This window comes from Aquarana catesbeiana, linkage group LG02 (genome assembly GCF_042186555.1).
Source record: "Aquarana catesbeiana isolate 2022-GZ linkage group LG02, ASM4218655v1, whole genome shotgun sequence".
NCBI classification, from domain to species: domain Eukaryota; kingdom Metazoa; phylum Chordata; class Amphibia; order Anura; family Ranidae; genus Aquarana; species Aquarana catesbeiana.
Window position 1 is genome coordinate 525,166,325 of NC_133325.1, and position 18,125 is coordinate 525,184,449.

Sequence of the window (18,125 nt, forward strand, 5' to 3'; positions counted from 1 at the left end):
ATATTTATAATTCAGCCATAAAATTACTCTTGAACCTCACTTATATCTATTTTTTTTTTAAATCAAAAACAATGTTTTTATTATGTCAAAAAAGAAATAAAAGTCACTTTCAATACAAATATGTACATATGCTTTCCATACAAAGTAAATAGATATGCATACTGTTACATAGAGAAATGTGTATGGTCTTTATAATGTAACTTCTGTAGATGCAGTTACAGCTTTGATACTGCCTTTTATATTAACTTCAATAAAACAAAAGGAACAGAAATTAAGGAAAAATAACATTAAAAAAAAAAAATTAACGTAGAACATTTCAACCTTCAAGAGCAATTACGCCTTTTCCTCAATATATGGGTTTTTAATTCTGTGCCTTCTACCACGTAGTTCTCTGTTCTGTTGTGCCTCTCCTCCATGCGTGCCATCTTGGCTTGTATCTGTACCCTCCTCTTATTTGGGCAATCAGCATTGTAGAAGTCTGTTAAGGACTAATTGTGGAGAAGCTACTTCTGGGGCGCTTATCCAATATTGCCATTTTTTTCAAACTTCTGTGGTGATTTCCTATGATAGTAGGTGTTTTTTTCTCGTATAAGAATGTTATTAACCTCCTGGATCCACTGTTTGCTCGTTGGAACCCGGTTAGACAGCCAGTATCTTGCAATAAGCTTTCTTGCCAAATAGAGAAGTCTAATAAGTGCTATGTGTATCGGAGAGGAGTACGAGTCCTCCTCCAAGCCTCCCAGCATGCACACCAGTGGATCTACAGTCAGCTGAACCTGATAAATTAAAAAGTTCATCAAAAATTTGGTGTAAATATTTCACCCCTGCCGCCTCCCAACGCATGTGGCCACTGATTTTGGCTAGCTCTGTGTAAAACCTGTTCTGCCAGATTGGTGTGCTAGGGAGAAAGCCGTTTATTCTTAATCTACGTTTGACACTACTCCAAAGTTTTTTAATGAGGCGGACTGTGGGACACTGGGGGGAGGGGGGGGGTGTGCAGGGAAGCCCATCTCCATATGGGATATAGCAGGGTATGTCGTTGTGGGATTAATAAGTAGAGGTTTAGATGGGTCTGGTGCATCAGGCTTATTCCATCCCGTAAAGTGTTGTAGCTGCGCAGCAAAGAAGTATGCCTGCGCATGGGGCACAGCCATTCCTCCTTGGTCTTTAGGATACTGCAGGGTAGAGCCTCCTGATGTTCAGTGCTGTGGATCGCGCCGGGATGAATCCAGACTGATCCACATAGACCAATCCAGAGATTACCTTTGCCAATCTCGTCACCAGAACTCGTGCCAGAAGCTTGACATCCGAGTTCAGCAACGAGATGGGTCTGTACGAGTTTGGTTGTTGAGGGTCCTTGCCTGGCTTAGGAAGCACTACCACCACTGCCTCACCCACGGAGTCTGGAAGACGGCCAGTTTGGAATGACTGCCAGGATGTGGCCCGTATTTTCCCCTTCATTAAAGTAGTTTTGTTTTATAAAGAATCTCTTATTTTCCGCTGCATTGAGCAAAACCTGTTGGAAGAGGGCCTGGGCCTCCAACCAGTTGCATTCAGTGTCTGCTGACGGGGACTGTATATATTGGGCTTCCGCCTCACTAGCTTTATTCAGGATAATGTTCTCCCCCATTCCTTGGTTTTGGTTTTAATGGCAGAGATCTGCTTTATAATAAGACCCCACATATGAGCCTTTAGTGCATCCCAAACTATCTTGGGGTTAGCTGTACCTTGGTTGATTTGCATAAAGTGTTTAATCGCCTCAGGGATGGGGTCTGGGGCTAGGAATAACTCAAACCAAAAGGGATTAACCTTCCAGAGCCTATTCTGTCTTTGCAGAGAGAAATCTACTCCTAGGATAAGAGGGGAATGGTCTTATATATTTCTAGGCACATAAACTGCAGTGTCAGTCCTGCCTAGTGCTGCCATATTGCCCAGGGACATATCAATACATGACAGACAGCGGTATGAAGCTGAATAACACGAGTAGCTTTGCACCCCCGGGTTTTTTTCTCTCCATACATCCTTCAACCCCAGTTCACCAATTAGTTTGGCAAAGGGGGTTGGGCCACTTGGACCTGTGTCACCTCTGGAGTGGGACGAGAATCTATCTAACTTTCTGTCTAACACATTATTGAAGTCTCCCATAACCCATAGTGGTATGTTAGAATGGGCCATAAATTAAGCCAATTTATTCAAACAGTCAGGGGTAAATAGTGGAGAGATATACACATTGGCAATTATGCAGGAGACTCCCGCCACCTTACAAAGTAGAAATATATATTTTTATTATTTATTTTATTTATTTCAGGTACTTATATAGCGCCGTCAATTTACGCAGCGCTTTACATTTACATACATTGTACATTCACATCAGTCCCTACCCTCAAGGAGCTTACAATCTAAGGTCCCTAACTCACATTCATACATACTAGGGACAATTTAGACAGGATCCAATTAGCCTACCAGCATGTCTTTGGAGTGTGGGAGGAAACCGGAGTACCCGGAGGAAACCCACGCAGACACAGGGAGAACATGCAAACTCCAGGCAGGCAGTGTCGTGGTTGGGATTCGAACCAGCGACCCTTCTTACTGCTAGGCGAAAGTGGTATCCACTACACCACTGTGCCTATATCTCCCTTGATCATCCACTAAGGACTGTAATAATGTAAAGGGTGTCATATTAGCTATTATAATGCTAACTCCCCTGGAATAGGCCGTGTGGGTGGAGTGAAACTGTGTCTGATAGCATCTGCGTTTAAGGGTAGATAGCATATCAGGCTGTAGATGGGTTTCTTGCATACACACCACTGCCCCGGTGTACTTTTTTTAAAGTGGAAAACAATGCCACGCGTTTCACTCCATCACTTAGCCCTCTCACATTCCATGAGAGAATCTTAAGTGCGTTAGCCATAGGGTATAGTTATACATGCAATAAACACAATATAGCATACTATTTGCTGTTTCATCGTTGTAGCACTATTCCAGGCAATAATAACCACTATCATATACTGATAATCTTTCCTACCACCCCTGTTCTGAAGGTCCACCATATTAAGTAATAGCAAACATTTCTCCGGTTTTACACATCTCGCATGCAGGAATCTTCTAATATGGCTCATTGTAGGCACATTGGTAAAGGGCAAAACGTTACGCTCCCTGCAACAGTCAGGGTGTGGTAAAGGTTGAAGGCAAATCAAACAGCAAAAAAAAATGAAAAACTTGAAAGAAAAAACACTTGGACTCTCGCATTACACTATCCCCGCTTCTCCGAATTTCAGTGGTGCATCCTTGTAGGACTATAGTGGGACGGGGGGGCCCCAACGTCTCGGTTTAAACACCCATTCAAAGGAACTTGCATTTTTGTGCTTCTCATTAGAACACTGCATAGCGTCAATTCCTAGTGTCTCTTCAATCTGCCTTACAGGGAAAATAAAACAGTCTGTGAGCTAGAAGAAGGTATGACCAATGCTCTTGATTCGGTATCCCTGATCCTCAACAGAGGAGTCAGCAGCTGTTAATTTGCATGTGGGCCTGCTCTCATCAAAGAGTGTTCCACTCTGTCTAGCCAGGCAGAGGCAGTAGTAGGGTTTTCAAAAAAGTGAGTCTCGTCATTAGTTGCGACCCGAAGTTTAGCTGGATACAGCATTGCATAAGTAACTGCATATTTTTTAAGGCGCTTCTTCACCTCAGTAAATTCGTCCCTCCGGCGCTGCACTTCCGCAGAAAAGTCGGGATAAAAGGATATTCTTGCATTATCCATTTTCATGAGATCTCCCTTGGTTCTCACATGCTGTAATATTGCATCCCTGTCTTTAAAGTTAAGCATCTTAAAGAGGAATGGACGTGAGGGTTCACCAGGTCTGGGTGGCTTTTCTGGGACTCTGTGAGCCCTCTCAACTACAAACATCTTGGAGAATGACTGATCTCCAAAGGTACTGACAAGCCAGTTTTCTATAAAATCCACTGGGTTCTTCCCTTCTGCTCTTTCCGGTATCCCCACTGCTCTCAAGTTTTTTCGTCTAAGTCTATTTTCCATGTCCTCTAAACGAGCAGTGTGGCCAGAGGAGTGAGACTGCAGGTGATTTATTTCTCTCTGCAATGGCGCCACTTCATCCTCAACATTGCTCAGTCTCCCCTCTAATGCAGTGGTGTGGTCGCGCAGCTTCTGCATGTCATGCCTGACAAGGTTAATCTCTTGTTTTAACCCCCTTAATTTCAGTGGTCAGAGCTGTAATAGCTGTATTACAGGAGGTGACTGCTGACAGAATGTCTTAGTGTAGGTTTTGTGGCATGCTCTGCTGGGCTATCTATGTGCATAATTGCAGGGAGGGGGGGCCTGTGTACTGGCTGCACTCATGGCATCAGGGAGGGGGAGCCTGTGTACTCACTGTGTCTGAGGGATCCTCCTGCCATGCTGCAACTGGATTATCCATGTCCTCCTGCACTGTCCGGTCCAGAGTTGGGGGTTCATTCCTGGAAGGAGTTTTCCTTATTCCTGGCTTGGAGAAGAGCTTTATTGCTGCCTCCTTCGCAGAGCACATGGTGTCCAGCATGGTCCGCTGCTGTTAGATTATCCTTTCCCCGTCGGGACATCTCTGCTGCTGAACCCTCGGGCACCGGAGTGTAGAGTGGGTTGTAGGGAACTTATACAGCCTGAAGACAGGCTTTGGAGCCGTCTCAGAAGAAGAAATCAGGATGTTTTGGATGGAAGTTCGGCGGAGCTAGAGCTCTGTGCGTCCTACTCCATCAGTAGCGAGCCACGCCCAAGTTATATCTATTTTAATGTTTATAATTTTACAAACAGTGGTGTGAACCCAGGAAAAATTGTTGACCTCTTCAAACTATTTGAACAGGCAAACATTGATGTTGATCAAATAGTGCTTACAGATAATAGTGATATAAAAACACAAGAAAGATATTTGACTTTTGTTAACCTATCCAAGAAAAATATCAATAGATCTAATGGTGTACTGTATTAAAAAGTAAGTACTCCCTTGGCATTAGAAGCTGGTATTGCCAGCAGAACTGACTTGTAGGTATTTTCTGTAACTGCCTACCAGTCTCTGACATTGACATCAGCATTTTTAACCACTTCTTAATGCAAAATTCCTTTGGTTGCAAGATGTTTTTTGGGTTTCCATGCATAAAGTGCCACTTACAAAATCCCCCTGTCACGGTCCTCTGCCCTCCAGCACAGACCCGACCATATTTGCATTGCCCAGCTTGCCAGCGTCCTGTGTCCTTGCGTCTACACGCTGGACACAGAATCTCTGTGCTGGTCACTAGAGAGCTACACCCTGCTGTGGATTCTGGCCTGTTTCCCAGCCAAGCAGTCTGCCGCCCTGCTGTGCCTCCAGGTGGATTCACCACATGCAGGCTTCATGCCTGGTGTCTGCGTGCCTTCCTTACTGCTGCAGTGCCTGCCTGGGATAAATGCCATGCTTCTGTATGCTGAAGGAATGGAGCCTGTTGCCAAGGTTCAACGCCAAGCCTCAGGTTGCCTGGACACAAGATCATGCCCCAGCTTCAGAGTTAAATATTAGGGTGGGGCCCGGTCTTTCTCTCCACTTTTTACTCCTACTGCCTGTCTGGTTCTGAAGTTGCAGCCAGGATTCACAGCCCACCGAGGACCTGCAAGCAGACTAAGAAGGACCTCTGCCCTGCCTCCTATGGACCTCCTCTCCCTGTCACCCTCTCTGGGTCCCCTCAGCTGAGGCCACTGTTAGTTGGTTTGTCTCTTAACCCCTGCTGTGCCATATCCTGCTCTGCCTGGATCACTGCTGTGTGCTGGACGCAACCCCTGCTTTGCCATACCGTGCTCTGCCCTGGATGCTGGACTTAACCCCTGCTATGCCATACCCCCTGTGCTCAGATCACTGCTGTGGGTGGGACTTAACCTCTGCTGTGCCATTCCCTGCTCTGCTTTGATCTCTGCCCTGTGTGCTGGACTTAACCCTTGTTGTGCCAGATTGCCCTGATTTCCTGTCTGTGCTCATGACAGCCTTGTGAATCTAGCCTTACCTAACCCTCTGTCGGCCTTATCCCTCAGTAAAAAATCCTGTGATCACCCCTGATGTATGCATGTGTTCTGTTCTGCAAACAGTGCTGTCACACCTCTTAAAAAAGTTTCAGTGTGAATTAAATCAGGGCATTGATGACACAATTTGACATCAAGGATCCTAAACTCCCTTCTGGTCCTTTGGCCTCGGAAGAGGGACCTTTGGCGGAACAGGCCTTTGAGGCCGAATCCCTCCCCTTGTTTAGTAATGTGGATACCCAGGGTGATCTGTTGCTGCTTGTTCTGTCAAAACAGGAAAAAACAGTCTCCATATTACTTCAGGCAGTCAAAAGCACACTTCAGTGAGAGGATTCACCTGTCTACTCTTCAAGCAAGATGACATGTTTGGGTTCTCACAAGCCTAAACATCTTTTCACACTACCCATTGTTCTATGATTTTCTCTACAAGGACCCAGGGCAGCAGGTACAGTACTAAGTAAAAGTCTTTTTAAATAAAATTAATTGCGCCAAAATTATAAAGGCTGGAAAAACGATGTGTTGCCCCTAGTAAGCAATCACATCCTTAATTGTATTTTATCAATCAGGTCCTTTAGAAAATCAAACCTGATTTCAGTTTTTTCAGTCTTCCGGTTTTTATGAACGCTGTTGGCTATTGTCCAGCATTGGTGTCCAAACTGACTAGGCGCAAAGTGAGTGTGCTGCCTACCTACAAGGAGATGGTGCCCTTTGCACCTCCTCAGTAAGGTTGGCTATTATGGTGCAAAGTGCACCGTGTTGTGTCATTATGGTGCAAAGTGCACCATGTTGTGTCAAACAGAGCACTCATTGACTTTTTTAACTTTTACAGATTTAAAAAAAAGGGGAATGCACTGCCTACCACAGGATGGTGCACTGTAATAGCCAATATTACTGGGCAAGTACAAAGGGCGCCATCTTGTGGAAGGCAGCACACTCACTGTGTTCACATTAGCTTAATTTTCAATTAATCACAGAATAAAATTTAAAAAAAAACAATCAACTGAAAAATGACCAGCCTTGAATACACTGACTTTTTTTTTTAGGGCTAGGTTCACATCTAAGTGGGTGCTAGAAGTTGTGTAATGTCACACCTTCCTGCCCTGGCAGAGGAAAAAACACACTACTGCTTAGGAGATACGCGGAGGTACACTACAATGTGGGAAACCCTCAATCCACGAACAATTCATGCACCTCATTCAAATCGCACCCCCCTTGCAATCTGCAGTGGGTGTCAGTGCTATTTTAAAGACACCCCAAACAAAGGTTGCAAAGCACAGTGGGTTTGCATGCACCAGATAGCATTCACAAAACGACCATGCAAACCGGTTGCAGTGCGGTTTCAAAATTGGTGCATGCATGAATTTGGTCAAAATTAATGGGCCTTGATTGCACCACAATCAACACAGTAAGCCTGGTTTCACACTATAGTTTGCATGTAAATCACACAGAAACTGCACCATATTCTTGTGCAATTCACATGCGACCCTGTGTGGTGTGATTTGAGCCCATTTTGAATGGCCTGAATCGCACCAGAGAAGTGCAGGCACCTTTTTTTAAAAACTATGCAATCTGGTTCGGACAAACATTGCGTTTGTGACCTTCTTTTGGGGAGTTGTTAACTTTGAATTGACACCTGCAGCAGATCAAAAACACAGTGACAACATCAGCTGATGACGAAACGCGTCTGGAGGAAGGCACGTAGTGGCATCACCATACGATTGGAGTAGGAGGACGGGCACCGTTTTGTTTTTTTTTTATGCAGTACTAACTTCTTTTAAAAGTAAGTGGCAATACTTTGTTTTAATAAATTGGAATATAGACTATATTACACTATGGCAAGTTTTCTCTTTTCTTGAGCATCCTATTGAGTGTATACGGACACTTTAGCAGGACAGAGGGAGCGATTTGTACCATCCAATTTACTGTCCCTATTGTGGTCATCTCAAGCTAAAAGGCCTAGGCTGGGCTATAGCCATCTGCCTTTTAAGCTTCCTGTCTGGTAAGCAGAATCTAAAGCTACGGTGGTCGGGCACTCTTCTTGTTTGTGTGTGTACACTGTGGTGGTATCAAGCTTTCAAGTGGTTTAAATCGATTTTCATGTCTTTATGTCGGTTTCTGTGGACACATTCATCGAGAATTTTAGCGCAGCTTTTTTAATCTTCTTTGACTTTCTGTGTTATCACACTGTATGCTGCTGCTTTTCTGCAAGTTTTGTTTTAATTTTTCTAGCGTGGTATCCTCTTTCGCTCAAAAACACAGTGTGATTGCAATGCGATGGGGGAAACGCACAGGGATCACAGCGTTTCCTGTACCACATATGTATTAACCAGGGGTAAAACAGGGCCAAGGCATGCCACTGAGGGCAGCAGAAAGTCCAGCCTTGCTCTGGCATTGGCAGACATGTTGTGGTGTCAACTGCTGAATCAGTAAGTCGTTGAGCACCACAACAAGCTTGCCAGTGCTACGCTGGACTGTCAGTAACACAAGCAATAGAAAATTCAGCTTAGCCTCAGTCAACTGTCGGTAACACAAGCAATGCAAAATTTAGCCCAGCCAGCCTCAATTACATACTTTGCCAGTTGCCACATAGAATCACAGACAGTCTCTCACTGACTCACCTAGTATAAACAGGAGAATGGCAGCAGCAGCACAGCAGTCTGAGCAGTGGTAAGTCTGAGGACACACTCTGAGACTAGGCCAGAAGAGAAAGAGGGACATACCTGGACAGGACAGCAGCAGTTCATCCATGTTGGGGGTCCAGGGGCTACACAGCACTTTACAAGCACTCTGCGCTCCAGGGCCCAGGCAAAGCTCCTCTCCCAAGCCCAAGGTGGGGGTGGCACTGCAAGCCAACGGGAATACATGGTGTGCAGTGGGCAGGACTACATGCACCGCTGGCTCCCACTGTGCTGCCTGGTGATAGATCTGTCAGCCTTAAGCCCAAGCCCGATAGACCAGCCTGGCGGTGTACCACAACATGCGTGTGGGTATGCCTAAAGATCAGCAGCATTATCACACTCTGTTGGCAACTGACTGCAGTGCTGCCTGTCGCTGGTGCCATGTGCGGCTGCAGAGCAGAGACACCATGCATTTCATTTTGGCCCTGGGGGAGAGTTGAACACTGGTAGCAGACTTGGTGGATCCACCTCTCATCCCAATATGGCTAACATTATTCTGGAGGAGGAAGTTCCTTACTGATAAGAAACTGGAGCCCCTCTCCTGCTTTGTGTTTTCTAGTGGGCTTTTGAGGCTGCAGAGGTAAATTCAGACTGTCACTAGCATTGACGAAATTATGTTAATGCTCCATTTTAGGTAAGTAGATACTTTTCTTCATCAGCCTTCTATTGGTGCAAATGCATACTGGTCTGTGAAACAAGCCTCCAAAAGACATTGTTGTGATTCCCATTCCTGGGAGGGGGCTCCTGGGAGGCAAAATTATTAAGAAAATAACTGTGAGCAAGAGTGGGCACCTTCCCCAGGCCCGTGAGACTACTGTAGGCTATTTCCACAGAAGAACTAATTTCCTCCAAGCTCCATGACTCCCTTTTGGCTGACAATGTCTACCCCGGTTTATAAAGCGTTATCAAACAAAACATACCAAGACCTTGGATAAGCCTTCATCTACATGGAAGTTTGCCCCTGCCTGGAGAATCAAAGCCTATGCAGAGATCTCTAGGTCACCTGTGATAGGTGCGTGAATGCAGTAAAATTCAGATACAAACTGTGTTTCTACTCCGCTTCACTTTAAGGTTTTCTGCCTTAAATCTTCCTGTGTGTTCTCAGTGCTTGACATCACTTTAGCAGCCCATTGTTACTGTTTCCCCTTAGGAAAGTATTCAACGGCTTATGCTTTACCCTGTTATGGTTCTCAAGCAGAAAGGATCACTCATTTCTCTCTGGGGGACTTCCTGGCCTTCATAGACATCAGGGATGTAAGTCTTCCTGGCCCTTCCAAATAAAACCAAAGAATTTCCAAGCTCAACTTACCAACCAGCCTGCGACCAACCGAATTAACCTGTCTAACAGTATGCGTTAAAAACAGTTTAGTCGCACACATTTGCAAATACATGCATAAGCTGCAGGCCACGCAAGGCACCCTGCATCCTGCAAACCTTAACTCTAACTTTGAAGAGTCTCCACAGTGGGAGCACATGTATGCTAATGGATAGATGAAGGGCAGATGACTGGAGGGAGCCCAACCCTCCTTTTTAACGCATACTGTTAGACAGGTTAATTTGGTTGGTCGCAGGCTGGTTGGTAAGTTGAGCTTGGAAAATCTTTGGTTTTATTTGACATGCGTTTGCCCTTCCAGTGTTTCTTGCTGTGAAGACCAGTTACAGGTGGGGGTAGTGACCTTTTTTTGTATTGTTGACATATTGGTCAGGCAAAGCACTGACGCCTTTACTGCCATTGTGCAATGTGCTGGGTATTCAGTGTGCTGCTGCTGTGCCTTTAAGGAGGGTTGGGCTCCCTCCAGTCATCTGCCCTTCATCTATCCATTAGAAAAGAGTTTGGTTAGCTCTTCAGTAAGCAGAAGTCAGTACTTATATAATCCTTTTACCCGGATTATCTGGGTCTCAAGCTAGACATTATGGCGTTGATTTACTAAGAAAAAGGGGGAACAATGTACATCTAATTACTCCCCATTAAAAAAAATTGAGACCTCAACTAGGTGTACAGGCAAATGGAAAAGCGTGCAAATATAGGCAAACATGCGTTTGCAAACAAGTTTACTGTATGGAACTGCACTGCAGCCATGATCATGTGTGTACATGTATGCGAATAAAACATTCTTATATGGGATGTGCTCTACCTCGTGTGAAGCTATTTATTTATATTACAATTATTGTTCGTAATTTGTTTTCTTCTTTTGCTAATGAATGCAGTTCTGAATGAGTATTACAGAGTAATATCTGCTATTCTGTATTCTGCATTGAATATTTACAGTTACATATCTATTATATGTTAATTTTTTTCATGTTAAATTTATTTTATGAGACTATAAAGTTCTAATTCAAGTTCCCAACAAACCTACCACCCACCTAAGGCTGTGGCGATTTTTCCAGCACATAAGCAAATAATAATAATAAAATGTAAACTAACACCCTGCACATAGTGTTTTGATTTTTTTAAATTAAGCAATAATATGTTTAAAAAAAATACATACCATTGGATGCATTTGAGAAATTAATATTATGGAAACAACCATGCTGATGTGGCATTGGCAATTGGGCGTTCGCCTATTTTCATCATATTCTGCTGATTACAATGTAAGCTTTAAGTAGGTGATACCATGTTTGGGATTTGAACCCATGGCCTGAGTGTTTCTAGGTAGGAGTGCAGACCACTATGCCACTGTGCTGAGCACAATTATGCTTGGAATATACATCAGTACCATAATTAACAAATTTAGAATTAGAACTTATTATTCTCATAAAATGCAAATTCAACATTCAAAAATATTTGACATGTAATAGAGATGTAAGTGTAAATGTTCAATAAATCTAACAATGAGTGTTTGCGTAATGTCTGCTATTTTGTAATGTTACATTTATTGAACATTTACAGTTACATCTCTATCATATGTAAAATATTTGTGAATGTTGAATTTGTATTGGTACATAGCAACAGCCAGCTCAGTTAAAATCAGTTAAAATCCCACCAATGCTACCACCTCCCTAAAGTTTCAATGGCAAATGCATATGTGCTTTGGCTAACGTATAAGTGCCATTTGCGAAATTAATAAACCCTATTGTACAATATTTATACTGCAGGGTTTTGGTGGCAATTTAGCTTTCGCTTACATCTATTTACCATTGAAACTTTAGGGAAGTGGTGGGTAGCATGGCTGGGATTTGAACCCACAACCTAGTACCTGCATTCCTTCCTGTTGCTAGGAAGGAATGCAGAGCAGTAAGCCACTGTACTGACTACAATTATACCTGGAATATACATTGGTACCACGAGTAACATATTTCTAGAAATCAAACTCAATATTCTCATGAAATACAAATTCAACATTTAGAAATATTTGACATGGGGAGGAGCGTGGCTACCATCGACATGGCCGGACGTGTCTGAGGAGAGCTCTGCCAGGCCACCCATAGAATCTGCATCAATCCTGCATGTTACTAGCAGCTCTCACTCCACAAATTGCTTCTTTGAGGTGCTCAGACATTATACAAGCACTGCAAGCTTATATTATGAGCAAGTCTACCCCCTCTACACCAGCGGGATCGTCTTAAAGAATTTGTCCGCATGGAGAGACAAGATGGCATCAGCGGCCCTCCTCACACGTGGAGCAGCGTGGCGGTGGCTCCCGGAGCTACCCCGAAAGTCGGCACATCGGCGGCGGAGAAAACGGGTAGGCTGACCCTGGAGCAAGTACGTGCCCAGCTTCTTGAGGTGATCACCTCCAGTAGCACCTCCCTGACAGGCAAGATGGAGGAGATCAAAGTGGACATTGGCCTCATGAGACATGACAGCATGTTAGGGAAAGGGTGGCAGAAACTGAGGAGAATTTCCACCTTGGACGATGATTTCTCCCCTTTCCCTGGTCGGGTGACAGCTGCTGAGAAACAAAGCTCTTTCTGGTCCCAAAAAGCTGATGACCTCGAAAATCGCCTTAGACACAACAACCTCAGGATAGTGGGGCTCCCTGAAAAGGCTGAGGGACTTTGTGGAAACGTGGCTCAAAACTACCTTTCCTGATATCAAATTTTCTGCTGCCTTTGCTTTGAAAGGCCCGACAGAAAGGTATGAACAACTTTGAAAACGTGCAGATCTCCATCTTTCCGGATTTCTCGATCAAATTGCAGAAGCAAAGAGCCACATTCACAGAGGTTAAACACATGGGCGTAGCTTTAGGGGTTGCAGGGGTCACAATCCCGCCTCTAGCTCCAGGGGGCCCCTGCAGCCTCCCTGTCATATTATCATATCCTCCACAAAGTCCAGCTCTGATATGCCCTAGGGCCCCACAGCCACGCTCCAGTACTGGGCTTCCACTTTGCCTTCCACAGTCCACACCTCTCTGTTTTAATTGGCTGTGGAGAAGCTGTGAGCCATTTCCTGAATGGAGAGGAGTACAGGGTGAGAACAGCCCAGGATGGTGAAGTGTCTGTGCTGTGTGCTGACAACATGGAATGGTAACCGAGTTAAGAGGAGGAGAGTGCCGTCCTGTAGCCACGATGGGACCAATGTTACTGGTGAGGTAAGACACCGCTCAGTGTCTTCTAGTCACTAGCTGTGATTCTCTGTAACCCCCCCCCCACCTGGGGATGTCTGCTTACCCCACTTCCCTGACAACTGGGGAAAAGACATGCACCTCCGGGAGGTGACCTTCCCCCAACAGCTGCCAACACTGACAGAGAAACCTTAACATATCCCTTAACACCTCCTGAGGAGCTGCAGGCTCCAGATTTCGCTTTGCCCCCCCAGATCTAAGTTGCTTCCCCCCCCCCAAAGCCCCCTGACCAACCCCTTCACCCTGTATGCTATGCCCCGCTGCTGAGCTTCATTCCCAGTACAGCACTCTATACTGCTGCTCCTCTGCAGGGCTGAAATCACATTCCTTTACAACACAGCCACTCAGCCATGATCTGCATAGGGTGTATCTGCCTACTGCAACTACACTGCCGTTCCAACCAGGGGATTTCACAGGTCAAAACGGCAACATAAAAGCCAGATACACCCTGTGAAGGCTGATAGACTGTGTCTAAAGGAATGTGATTTCAGCCCTGTGTATTGGGGGGGGGGGGGCATGTTTACAGTGCTGGAATGGGAAAGTAGCTCTGCCAGGGGTCCCTGTCCTCTGATTCTCCAGGGGTGATCCCTGTCCTCTGATTCTCCAGGGGTGATCCTTGTCCTCTGATTCTCCAGGGGTGATCCCTGTCCTCTGATTCTCCAGGGGTGATCCCTGTCCTCTGATTCTCCAGGGGTGATCCTTGTCTTCTGATTCTCCAGGGGTGATCCCTGTCCTTTGATTCTCCAGGGGTGATCCCTGTCCTCTAATGTAAGGAGGAACTCTGGGAACTCAAAACTCTTGAGCCACTTTGAGTATCTTGGCGTGCAGTGGGTGTATCTGCACACGCTGTGGAAGTGGTGGGTGGTAGTGGGGGGGGCCAGGTCAACTTTTGCATCGGGGCCCACCACAAGCTTCAAGCTACGCCTCTGGTTAAACGGAAGATGAGGGAAGATGGGATCATCTACTCTATGGCTTTCCCTGCTCTGTTGAGAGTGATTGATGGTGGTCGTGTGCTCTTCTTCACTACCCCTGATGCAGCTCAAGAGTGGTTGAATACAAAACGGCGTCCATCCTGATTATTCTGGAATAGCATTGCTGTTGGGGAGATTCCTTTTCCCTGCTTGCCCTAGATCTTTTTTCCTGCAACAAGTGCTTGATAATAATCCTATTACATGCAAGCTCCCTTTTTGTTTGTTTCCAAGTAAATGCCTTTGCTGCACTGGCAGTGAATGTCTGCAATTTTTCTATTTCTTTTTTTCACTGTTTAGAGTAACGTAATACTGAACTACACAAACTACCATTTCAATTTAACACTGGGTTCTTATTTTTTTTTCACCACTGTTTTCTATTTTTTTCTGCATTGCCTTTTTTTCAGTAGATTTTCTGAGTTTCAGACTTATTCTAGTCATACCTGGTTTGGTGCTGCCCTCTTCTGGACTAACCTGGAACTCCTTATCCAAATGGCTTCTGTTCTCTGCCTACTAACTATTTGGGGGGGGGGGGGGGGGGGGGGGGGGGGGGGGGCGCTTTGAACTCTGGTAGTATTATACACACTGAGAAACAGGTATTATGTGCATTTGACACTGTTCAGTCTGACAGTTTATTTCATCTAACAATAGCAATGTAGAATGTACCCCTCTTTCCTTTTTTTTTTTTTTTTGTGAGAGCTTAACCACTTAAGAACCGAGCCTCTTTCTGAGATTTGTTGTTTGCAAGTTAAAAACAATTTTTTTTGCTAGAAAATTACTTAAAACCCCCAAACATTATACATTTTTTCTAACACCCTAGAGAATAAAATGGCGGTCGTTGCAATACTTTCTGTCACACCGTATTTGCGCTGCGGTCTTACAAGCACACTTTTAAAAAAAAAAAATACACTTTTTTTATTTAAAAAATAAGACAACAGTAAAGTTAGCCCAATTTTTTTTATATTGTGAAAGATAATGTTACGCCGAGTATATTGATACCCAACATGTCACGCTTCAAAATTGCGCCCGCTTGTGGAATTTTTTTTTTTTTTGAAAATTTTTGTTTATTAACACTTTAACAGCTCATACAGTGCAGTACAACGTGTACCAAAATTCCCCCCTCTCCCTCCCCCCCTAACCCTTGTGCAGCCTTTCACTATTGCTAAATCACTTATACAGCCTTTCAATATTGCTTTCACTATTGCTAAATGACATTCCATACTCATAACTGTTCAAAAAAATGAAAAAACATTTTGTTTTCTAGGGATCAATGGTACACCCAATCATCGCACAGTCAGATAATTATCTAATCAGGATTACATCATCATTTTACCCAATACATAGAGTGCTTGTTAAAGCACTCCCCCACCGTAGCAGATCAATTCAAGGTGTCCTTGTCGTCCAGCCAACATTGCCATACTTTCTCGAATTTATTAGGGCAACCACTGCTTAAGTATGTTGTTTTGTAAAAAGGTAGTGCTTTATTGATTATGCCATTCCAGTAGGACACTGTGGGCGGTTCAGGTTTTTTCCAACACAATAAGATAGCTTTACGTGCATAAAAAAGGGAGAGAGAGATCATAGTTCTTTGCGCCCTTCGGGGCGCTAACTCCTCCACTAGGCCAAGCAAACAGACTGCGACCGTACCAGGGATCAGTACCGAAAGTACTTTCTGTATAGTGCGTGTTACCCCTTTCCAGAACTCCCTTATCGGCTGACACTGCCAAAATATGTGGTCAAAATCAGCATGGCTAACTGTGCCACGCCAGCATTCTGTTGCACCTGTACCATATATCCCAGCTATACTTGCAGGGGTATAATACACCCTGTGAAGTATTTTAAATTGAATGAGCCTATCTCTGGCCGACACCAGAGTCTGGAACGGGTAATCCCACATATCATCCCAATCTTCTCCCTCAAAATCTGTTACTAATGCACTCCATGTGTCTTTGCATTTGCTAAGCATTTTGGGCCTTTCCACAAATAGTTCTTTGTAAACTGTTGATAGCGGTTTTTGTAGGTCCTCAGCCCTCAGCATGTTCTCCAATGGGGATGTGCCCAGCTCTAGTGTGTCAGAACTGAACTGAGTAAGAACGGCGTGTCTTAACTGGAGGTATCTAAATAAATACCAGTTAGGAAGATTATATTTATCTTTAAGTTGGTCAAACATGAGTAATCCCCCCCCCCCCACTATGTGCTTCAGTTGTTTAATGCCAACCCTGGCCCATATCACTGGGTCAGGGATTGCACCAAAGTGTGTTAGTCTAGGGTTGAACCAGAGGGGGGGTCCTGTGACCAGCTCCCATCTTCAGTTTTCATCAACATTCGTGCCCTGTCCCATGCGCCAACAGTGACACGCATTGAGGCAGTCAAAGATGGGGGGGGCTTGGGGTCCCCTGTAAACTAAGTAAGATAGGCTCTCATACGATCCCATAAGAGCTGCCTCTAATACTGTTGCTGAATCCCCATGGTCCCTTATCAACCAGCGTCTAGCGAACACCATTTGTCCCACTATAAAGTATTTGAAGAGATCCGGTAGCGCTAGTCCACCTTGACCCCAGGACTCCTGTAAAGTACGGAGACCAATTCTGGAGTGTGCAGTGACCCATAGGAAGGAGCTAATAAATAGGCTGTTCACCCTCCTAAAAAAAGAACAGGGGATCCAAATTGGCATGTTCCGCAGGAAGTACAAGAAAGCTGGGAAAATCTTCATTTCAAGTAGGTTGACCCTTCCAATTAGGGACAATGGGAGATGTCTCCACGCATCAAGCTGCGATTTGACCTTGGCCAATTTAGGGACATAAAATCACCAACCCTGAGTGATATACGTATGCCCAGGTACTTGAGCTCCGTCACCCACGGAATGGGAACCCGTTTGGTTGCCAAGGCCTGGGCATCCGCGTCAATAGCCATCGCATTGGATTTCTCCCAGTTAACTTGCAGTCCCGAAAAATTGGCAAATTTATCCAGTATTTCAAACACTGCCTATAGTGACGACCCTGCGTCTTGTAGAAAGAGGAGCATGTCATCTGCATAGAGTGCAGTGCATTCCCGTATACCTTCCACCTCCAATGCTCCCACGTCAAGGGACTTCCTCAGAGCTATAGCCAAAGGTTCTATCGCTAGAGTGAATAGAGATGGCGACAACGGGCACCCCGGACGTGTGCCTCTACCCACTGTAAATTGGGAGGAGACCGAGGTGCCCAGATTTATGGCCGCTTTGGGTTTACTATATAATAGTGAGATCCAAGTCATAAAAACTTCCCCAAACCCCATGTGGCGCAGTACCGCCAGCATATAATTCCAGTCCACAGAGAGGCTTTAGCCATGTCGAGGGACACTACCACCCTAGTCCCTGACTTGTAATGGTCAATCTGCAAATGAGCAAACAGTCTGCGTAAGTTAGTGTCCGTCGATTTTTGAGCTATGAAACCCGTCTGGTCTATGTCTACTAAGGTAGTAATAACTTGGGAAAGTCTTGTAGCTAGTACCTTTGGTAAAATTTTTAGATCCTGATTTAATAGTGCTATGGGTCTGTAGGATGAGCAGGTCAAAGAGTCCTTGCCCGGTTTTGGCAATAGAATCACCTGTGCCTCTAAGAATAAGTCTGGAAGGCATTTATGGTTAAGACAATAATGAAACATGTCCTCTATATGTAGCCTATACCACTCAATACAAAAACCGTCTGGTCCGGGTGATTTATGAGGGGGGAACGCCCTGATAGCCGTTTCAATTTCTTTTTCCGTTATGTCAGCCTCCAAAATGTCCCTATCTGTCTCAGACAGTACCGGAACATTCAGGGACGTCAATAATGCATCTAATTCTTGATTATCATAGACTGGTATAGGAGCATACAAAGCCTTGAAGTACTCCACAA

The 18,125-nt window shown here is 44.8% G+C and overlaps 1 protein-coding gene across 4 annotated transcripts in view; it reads left to right on the plus strand.

Annotated features, from left to right (window-relative positions):
• Positions 1-18,125, plus strand: part of PIK3C2B (phosphatidylinositol-4-phosphate 3-kinase catalytic subunit type 2 beta) — a 1,217,858-nt gene that overhangs the window by 1,186,682 nt on the left and 13,051 nt on the right. The window lies entirely within an intron of this gene.